We start from the raw sequence: 9975 nt of genomic DNA on the forward strand, positions 1-9975 counted from the left end.
TTAGACCCAGTGTGAAAGGGTAAAGCCCATTACATTAAATTAAAGGCATATCTGCAGATATTACCATGCAGTATATATATGTATATGTATAAAAAGAAACTAATGTGCTGTGTGCTCCTGTGATATTTCTGCATTCCTATTGTTTCTTTACTTGCAGTAGCCTCTGAAGTTTATAATTTCTTGTTAACGGATAATCTTGCTTACTGTTTTGTACAGTTTAAGTAAAAGAACACGTAAAACATGGACAGTGTTCATGGGTAGGCATTAAATCTGTGACCACTGGGTGCAGCTGAAACTTGGTAACCATGCTGCAGTTGTACTGTTATTTCATTTTTGTCACTGATGATATTTTTGAGAGTAATGTCAGTTTAATTTAGGAGTAAAACTATGAGGTACTAATAAGCTTCACCCTGCAGGCTGAGGTACTGAGAATGGGTGCCACAACCCCAGCCAACTAAAAAGAAAATTTAGCCTGACCCTGTTTATTGAGATACAAAATGTCTCGTACTGCAAATGTACTTGATGATCATGTGTTACCTTATCAGGTGCTAATTTGCAAGATTCTGGGATTGTGATTTACATTTTCACCGACTTAAGGATGAGGGCATCAGTATTTGAAGAACCCAGCATCTAGAATATTCCAGACTAGTACTTGCCCATTCCTTTCATACCCACAATGCCATACAGCTAAGAACCCTTTTGCGGATCTCTTCTGGCATATACAAGATGCATTTGCATTTGTAAGTGGCCCCAGGATATTGTTACATTTTTTAAATTATTGGGTGTAATTCTAGTCCCCTTTTTGTTTGATTTTAGTAGTCTGTTCTGCTGTTCTTGTGGACATTTTTGACTGCCTGTTCTTCTGTCTAAAGGTTAGCATTTGTGAATACTGTTTACTTGCCTTCTTTCCTTCATGGTGGTTTGCCATTTTCTTCAATTTTACGTTCTTACTGTGCAGTTGGTTTTAGTTTTATTAGTATCCCATTTAGCTAGAGTAGTTCAAAACAGGATTTCTTGTTTATAAAATTTTCTTATGTATTACTGGTGATGTGCTCCTGTATTATTTGCAGGAAATGGGACATACTAGCTATAAAGTTATTTCATAAACTTTTGTGTTTGAGATGAGAAATGTATCCTTGCAGATGTTCACTATACACATGTTAAACTTAAACCATTTGTGTTTATTTTTTTGTGTGGGCACAAATATTTGTTTGGCTAATGGACCTTTCTTCAGCTGCCCACTCCATTTTTGTTTCTTAAAACTAATACCCTCATTGTCATACCCCATCAGTGGTGGATTATAATAGGGTCACCCAGGTACCAGAGCTAAGTAGGGTCCATGGATGGCAAAACGGTTTGAAATTAACTATATTTTTTAGGCTGTTACATTCAACACTGCTAACTTGGTGTAGTTAGCACATGTGCTGAACCCAACAGTTGCTGACCTTGTGTCTCTGGTATTTAAAAAAAAACTGCAACATTTAAATGCCATCATGAATATTTCTTTACACCCTGACTATGTCTATATGTACAATACAGAAAGACATAGACATGCTGCGATAGATGAAAAAGTAGTCCTGATACATACCACACATATACAAGCAGGTTCAGCTTCACACAGAATTTATTTAAAACAGTAAGGGTACTTGCCTTAGGACAGCACAGTGCCTTCCCTTATATTTGTATTTATTTATTTGACATTTGTTAAAAGGGTTAGTCCAGCTGAGCCATAAGACTCGTTTTCACTGGAGACGTTAGGAGGAAAGCTCCAGTATACAGAAAAATGATAGTACATTACAAGAAAGTAATATAAACGGGGAAATACAGATGTTGACATACAGTGTTGAAGTCACAGTTTACATAGATATCTACTACATCCAATGCATACCTTGGATAGACAATACAGTAGAGAGCTGATGGTCACTACATCTCAAATATTAGCCCAATGTGAGCTTATCCTTTACATGTTTTCATGTTTTGTAAGCCTGGTAGAGTAATAACAGTATATAATTATCTACATATTGAGGGTAGAAATACAAGGATGAAATAGTACATTACTGCACAACAAGAAAGGTGAGGTGGAGAACAAAATATTTTGAGAAAGTACAAGAGAAGAGAGGCAGGAAAGAGAGGGAGTGAGACTGAAAATTAAGTGGGACAGTGACAAAAACAGGATTTTGAGTTCAGGAAGTATTTTTTGACTGTACCAGCTTCTTCAAGGCTGAAGTTAATGCTATGGATGTCTGGAGGATGCCTGTTCCAGGCTTTGGACATTAAGTTTTTGTAGAGGAGTTTGCCAATATTTATGCTTGGTTTATAAATGGCAAGCAAGTTCTGGTCAGATCTATGAAGTGAACTAGCTGTGATGCAAGGTGATACTATGGAAGAAAGAGAGGGAGAGACTGAGGTCTTGTTTAGCAGGGAGTGTATAAGCTGCAGCTGGTAAAGGAGCAGGAACTTTGGGGAATTCGAGCCATTGAATCTTTTTCAGGGCAAGGCAATGATTTGTTCTATAACTGACTGATTACTGGAATGGGTCAGGATTGGGGAGGCATGGATGACTGGCTATGGGCCAGGATTGGGGAGGCATAGAGAAGGCATTGAAGGGGAAATGTCTGAGCTAGAGTGAGTTTGGAGTTGGGAGCTAGGATTTTTTTTATTTCTATAAAGAAGACCCAGTTTCTGTTTTTTCTTTTTAATGCAGTACTATATGTGTATGTCGAATTTTAGCTGGTTGTCGATTTTATAGTACCACGTAGTTTGGTGTGCGGTTCTGTTTTGATAAGGGTGTTGTCAGTGGATGAGATGGTAAAGGTGGATTTGTGGTGGGAGAGAGATTTGGGAAGGAATAAATAGGAACTTGGTCTTTTTGGGGCTGAGAATGAGTTGGTGGTCAGTTAGCCATTTTTCCACTGAAGAGAAAGTGTTTTGGGTGACGGAAAGAAGGTTGGAGATATCAGAGCAAGAGATGAGAGCTGAGTCATTGGCATATTGAATGAGGGAGGAGATGGTACAGGAGGAGTAAAGTTGATTGGTACAGGAGGAGTAAAGTTGATTAGTAAAGATATTGAAGCAGAGAGAATCAAGGATAGAGCCTTAAGGGACACCAGTGTGGATAGGTAGGAAAGGGGAACAGGCAGATTGCCATTGCACAGACTGTTGCCTGTGTAAGCTATAGCTAGTAAGCCATTGGATTGAGGAAGGGGACATGTTAAGATCAGTTAGTTTAGCTATTATCTTGGGATGAGAGACAGTGTCAAAAGCGTTGGAGAGGTCAAAAGCCTTGGGGAGGTCAAGAAAGAGGGAAGATATAAAAATATTTTTGTCTCTGGTTTCACCTACAGTGTGGAAGAAAGATAGGAGAGCAGTGTGGAAGAAAGATAGGAGAGCAGTGGTAGTACTGTGATTGGGTCAGAGGCCGTGTTGGGTAGGGGTGAGAAGGTTTTCATCGATTGGGTGTTAAGCTTTTTCAAGAATTTTGGACCGTGGACAGAGAATGGCGATGGGTCTGTAGGTAGTTGGATCTGTGGAGTTGCCTCCTTTGTGAAGTGGTATTTTGTAGAAGGATTTCCAAATGGGGACAGTGGCTTCTTGGATGGATCTGTTTGAGGATTGAGACAGAATAGGCTGTAGTGGGGTGCAAGTTTGAGGAAGTGGGGAGGAAGGTTGTCAGAGGAAGGAGAGCATGGTTTGAGCAGTAAAAGGGGCTTTATGTAAGAGTGGAGACGAGGTTAAGAGAGAAAGGGATGGTCTTGCTAGTAGAATGACTGGTATGAGAGAGGTTTTGATTTGGGCAGGTTTGGGTTAGTTTTTTAATTGATTCAATAAAGTGGTTATAAGTAAGGTGTCAGTTTCTTGGGGAGTTTTATTAGGGAAGGGATTGGGGGGTGGTAGGTTTACCAGGATGCAGAATTTTATTCATGGTATGCCAGACTTTTTTTTTTGGTTTGGGCTTGTGGGTGAACTGTGCATCAATAATATAATTTTTTTTCTTGTCTTTATTGATTTGTTGTTCTTTATATTTTTGGAAAATAGTTGTAGATTTCCAGTAATTTCCAGTAATTGTCTCTCTGTTTCATGAGCCATAGGAGTTGTAGTTAATCAGGGTGTTGGAGGAGGAGAGATAGGAGAGGGGAAGACATAACATGGAGTTGGGAATGTTAGCATTGGATAATCTGGAGATGTAGGAGGGGTTGCAACTGGGTGTGTGAGGTGTATATTGTGGGGGGTGGGTGGGAATGGGGGTAGGGGAGCAGAGTGAGCCTGAGCATAGCGAAGGCACATATGGTTAGTGCAGTAGTGCTAAGGTTTGGGTTTAAGTTCCTTAAGATGGATACCTTTTTTGTTGTTATGGAGCTGTATTATTTAAAAAGAACAGAACATTTTCGTTATTTGAAAATTGAATCTAGGAAAGCTGGACAGGATGACAGCCATGCAATTAACTTTCGAGAAAGAGGTAAGTACTTGGGCAGTGTGTTCAGTCTTTAGGACTATATGTTATTGTTTGTCTTTTCAAAGTGCTTAGACAAATGTGGAGAGGATGGAAATAGGAGAAATAGACTTTAGGCATTTATTCTTCCCCTTATTTTTTTCTGTTATTTTGCTTTTTGCCTGATCCTGATTGCGCTAAGAGGTTGAGAAATGTTTTAGCATAATCAGGTAATCCTAATCAGATTAGTTGTAGACAGCAAAGTGGGAATAACTGCTGGGTGAGAGTGGGGCTTGTCGGGTGGTAAAGTAACTTGCCTCCTGTTTGATAGCATTAGAAATCTTGTTTACAGCACTAGTGCACATTTATGTGAAATAAGTTGGAAAACTTATAGCTGATTGTATAAAATAAAAGCTGAAACTACATTGCTCTTGATTATTTCTAATTTTGATGAATGTCCCTGATTTTGCTTCATATTTTTGCCTGTTCCTCATAAAATGTGTGGTTTGCAGGGAAATCCACTTAGGATTGTAGTCTGTAAATACTGTCACTCTCTTGAGTTTCAGACTTCATACCCTTTTATAAAATGCATGCTAATGTAAAAATTGTCACTCTCTAGCAAAAGTATATAAGAGCAATATTTAAAATCTGTTGCTAACTTTGGTCATTTACTCTTATGTATTGCATTGTCCCTGATCCTTTTGCTAAGAGTTTGAGAGATATTTCTTACCACAAATAGATGAGTACAGCAAAGCAGTTATAACTGCTACATGGAGAATGGGTGAAAGTAAATACCCAATTTATTGGTTGCTGAATGTAAGCAGTGTGGATTTGCAAGAATACTACATCTATGTGAAAAAAATTGGAATAATGGGCTACTGAGTGCTTGTTTTGCTTGATTTCATGAATACTCTGTTCTTCACTGTTTGAAGTTGATTTTTTTACCCCAAGATATATTTGGGAAGACTATTACTATTAATGATTTTTTTACTGTCAACCTTTGTGGAAACACTGTGGCTCATCTGGTCATAATCTGATGTACCAGTTCTGTGGGTTGGTGGCGGATTATCTGTTTTTTGTAAGTTTCCTATGAAACCTCTGTTCAATTTCAGTATTTTTTGTTGGAAAAAAATTCAGCAGAGTTAGCATATTGACATTAACTCCCTGTATTTTAGCACAGGGCATGGAATTTAAACTTGTGCTGGTGTACCCAGTCCACAAGTAGAACTGAGTTATATTTTAATTGTTACTTTCAGACAAAATTGGCACATGTCATTGTGCCATCTGTATAACATTTTCCACTGCCCTTTTTTGTTCTGACTGGAGTTGGGCCTTGATTGTGGATTGTCTCGCATATGATTTTGTAATAATCTATTTTCTTGCACTTAATTCAGTTTACTTTAGTACATCCACTTCCCCTTTTTGTACTGTTTTTATGGCCTTGCCTTTGGGTAGTCACAGAATCGGGTATTAGTTTTAAGGAGTTTAAGAACATAACCTGTATTTATTTTATGTATTTATTCTTTGTTTACCAGAATAGTCCCATTAGATTAATATTTTTTTTTTCAGGAAAGACATGTGGTGGTTGAAATCTTATGAATTTCTGCCTCCTTGTATGTCTAAACTTTATACGACCCATTCTGGATGCTGGAACAGTTTGACCAGTCGCCCTGGTGCCCTTTTTTGGCAATGACTCTCCTCACCAGGGCTTTTCCTGCTTTCCTGAAGTATGGACAGGACCAATTCACCACAGTCTAGTCATGGAGCCTGGAAGTATTTGTGATAATTTGGTGTCACTAATTTACTAGTAGTACTCCAATTTAAATTGGTACAGTGCAGAAGGTTGCCACATGCCATTGTTGTGAAAGTGCCTCTTTTTTTTTTTTTTTTTTTTTTTTTTTTTTTTTATCCCGAGGAGGCCTGGCTTTTAACCATGACAGAATAAATGGGTATATTGTATGAAGATAGGTGAGTCATTGGGCAAGGTCCCAGTGATGGGGTGGGAAGAGAAGAAAAAAAAATGGATGTTCACAAAACGTTCTCATTGGAAACCATTTGAAACTTGGCAGTCTGTAATATATATAATATTCAGATTGTCTACTTTGCTGGATCTTAAAACACCATGACATTGATTGTAAAGATCACAGAATGGCTTCTTGATGCAGGATATTACAATAACTGTGATTTAAACAGCATACAACTGTCTTACTCTAGTTCTGGGGGCTTGCATCATAGTGCAAGCCTGGTTAAGGCTGTATCTGGTGGGACATTTAAGATGGCGAGAGATTAGTCTGCCATGTGGTGTAGGGGAAAACAAGCAGTGATGGTCACTTCACTGGGGTAGGTGCTTTTGTAGTGTGGTGGCTACATTTTGCTTGTATTGCATTACAATTTTATTCACTTTGCAGGTGAATATTATAAGCAGACCTCTGGGGTCGCTGTGGGGGCTAATTGTGCCCCCACATATGCGGATATTATTCTCTCTATTTGGGAGAGCAAGTATGTACTTAATAGTCTTTACAAACAACATTGGGTCGCTTATTACATGTTTCTTGACGACATTTGTATTTTTTGGACAGGACCAGACACCCTTATTCAAGAATTTATGGAGTACTTGGCTTCTACGACAGATTTCCTTACATTCACACACCAAGTCTACGAGAACAGGGTAGAATATTTAGATGTCCTCCTTAGTATAGACAGACAAGGAGGGTTTAAATCTACTGTCTATAGAAAGCCTACATTCTCCAACAGTTATATTCACTTTAAGAGCTCACATCCAATGTACCAAAAAAGAGGTATCGTCAAAGGTCAATTCGTTAGAATATCACGGATGACCTCCAACGATGAAGATTTTTTGTTAGAATGCCAGAAATTAACTAACATGTTCCATGACAGGGGCTACCCGGAGGATCTCATTAATAATATTAGGGATCAGGTGAGGGATGGTAGAGGGGACAGATTTAGCCCAGTTTTAGGTTCAGGGATTACTTCCTATAGTCAGGGCACAAGTGATAATAATACAGAATTTAAGCAAGCTTTTATTACACAATACAGCACTAATTCTAGTTACATCAGGGATATTATTTCCAAGGAGTGGGATACATTCTTGGAAATTACTGATTTATCTAACTTACACGGTAATAGAATGAATACAGTTTACCGTAAAGGGAAAAACATAAAAAGTACGTTAGAACATGGCCCTACTCAGAATAATTTTACACGTATACGCAAGGGTACCTTCAGATGTGGGACTTGTGTACAATGTTCTCACATCTTGCATGATGAACAAGTGACCCTTTCAGCACTGAACAGAGTGATCAAAGCTAGGGCATATTACAATTGCAACAGCCAACGAGTAATATATTTGGCTATATGTATAAAATGTCCAGCATATTATGTGGGGAAAACTGAGCGCAGTCTCAAACGTAGGATATACGAACACATGTATGATGTACAAAAAGAAAACAACAACAATGCCTTGTTTAAGCATACACTTACATGCCCCACAGCTAGGTATAAATTTTTTTGTTTTGGAAAGTATACACAGGGACCCCAGGGGAGGACCATGGCAGGCCAGGTTAGAGCAAAGGGAGACCTTTTGGCAAATTTCCCTGGAATCAAACAAAAAACCAGGCTTGAATGACTATATATCCATCAAGCCTATTTTAAAGTTAAAGGCTATTTTAGTTTAAATATTTTTCTTTTTAAACATTTTATATGGATACAAGGGATCTTTTTAATATTTCATATTTTGTATGAAATTTTGGTAAAATTTAGTACCTGATTAGTACATTTTATATGTTTTTTAACTGTATTGTATGAGATTCTAGTGCTTAGTAGATTCATGTACTGTTCATATTACAGAATTTTCTAGGCTTGTTTCCTTAATTAGTTAATGTTTTAATTAGAGAGCTTGTTATTCAAGCCTCACGAAATTTTCTTGATGCTATCTGATGAAGTAGCATTCAGCAACGAAAACGTGTTGTATTGAGAGAACTGTCTGCATTAATAAAGGAGTGTTTTGGATACCAAGGAGTGCTTTTGACTAAGGAGTGATCTGGAACTTTGGATATTCATTGGCTTTGTTTCTCCCCGGTGCTGGTTTTGGTATTTTGTTGTTGTTCTTTACCAGCTCATTCTTCTCTTTTTTTGGCTTTATACTTGTCTATTTTGTTAGTGTGAAAGTGGGGGGGGGGGGGGGGGGGTTGGAGTTAAATGAGTCAGCAATAGACCAACCAGGCTAATGATTCCAGGAATGTGATAGAAGGTAGACAGATCTCTCACCACTTAGTTTTACCCCTTTGTTTCTCGTGGGATGAGAGTGTTGCAGCCCATTTGTTTTCTTAGGGATGAGGGACAAACTGTTAGGATGTGATGAATCACCCATACAGAGGACTTTTTGCTTTATCCCTAACCCTGCAGCACATGCCCAGTAATGTGTTATAGGGTTCTGTATGAAGTGGGCCTCATCAGAAGCATGTTAATCACTTATGCAAGTGACTGACTCCCTCAAGACTGCCCTGTCCCAACCATGGGGATGTTGTACACTTGTATACCATTTCTGAGAGAGGGGTGAGCCAGCAGTGCCATGTCTTCCTTCCTTCCCCTCACCAGCTCCAACATGCACCTGAACTGCTAATTAAACTCTAGTTGCCTGGGATATAATCGGCGCTTTATCCCTTTGTGCCATCAGTGCTAGAAAAGTAAGCTCTATTGCTTATAGCTTTTTTAGTACTCTCAGTTCAGTTTGGATCTTATCCCTCAGTTATTAATAGATGTAAGTTAAGTACTTGTCTAGTATTTAAAATCCTATTCTTTTGCCCTTCTGAATTTATGGAGTGGGTCTTTCTTCAGCATTGTCATCGTTGCTGAACCTAACTTTTATAGAAAGACCATAAAATGTGGGCATGTAACTGTCTTGTTGGTGTGATTCTAGAAGTGTAAGAATTCTCCCAACCATTTAAAGCCATCCAAATTCTTCAGGAGGGGGCAACATACAGCATTTCCCATGCAGGAAAAATAAATGTTTTTTTCTCTCTCTGTTTTTCACGTGGACGTGTGTGTGTACGTGCGTGTGTGTACGTGCGTGTGTGTACGTGTGTGTGTGTACGTGGTTACGTGTGTGTGTGTGTGTGTGTGTGTGTGTGTGTGTGTGTGTGTGTGGTTTTGTCAATGCAAGGCTGACGAAACTCTAAAATTTTGGCAGTTGTATATACCCAGCAGAAATAAGTAAATGGTACTGTTCCATCAGTCCTAGAGGATGGAGTAGAGTTGCATTGCTTTTTGTAGTGTATTATGTGATTCTGTGGTTTACTATGAGAGTTATGATACACATTTGTTCGAATGATGACTTACTTGAACTGAAAGGACATAACTGACATCATTTACTCAAAACAACAAACGCAATGTTTAAGTCGAATTCAACATTATCCAACATACCTTGACATACAGGGATGTCCTACAAACGTTTTGCAGGGGTGCAAGCCCCCCTCTGTACCCCCCACATGGGGAGTAGTGCCCTCCCACACCCCCTGCTAATTATA

The 9975-nt window shown here is 38.7% G+C and overlaps 1 protein-coding gene across 3 annotated transcripts in view; it reads left to right on the forward strand.

Moving 5' to 3' along the window:
- Positions 1–9975, forward strand: part of RUNX1T1 (RUNX1 partner transcriptional co-repressor 1) — a 771548-nt gene that overhangs the window by 36930 nt on the left and 724643 nt on the right. The window lies entirely within an intron of this gene.

Source organism: Protopterus annectens, chromosome 3.part0 (assembly GCF_019279795.1).
Source record: "Protopterus annectens isolate FY-2018-M chromosome 3.part0, PAN1.0, whole genome shotgun sequence".
Classification (NCBI taxonomy): Eukaryota; Metazoa; Chordata; order Ceratodontiformes; family Protopteridae; genus Protopterus; species Protopterus annectens.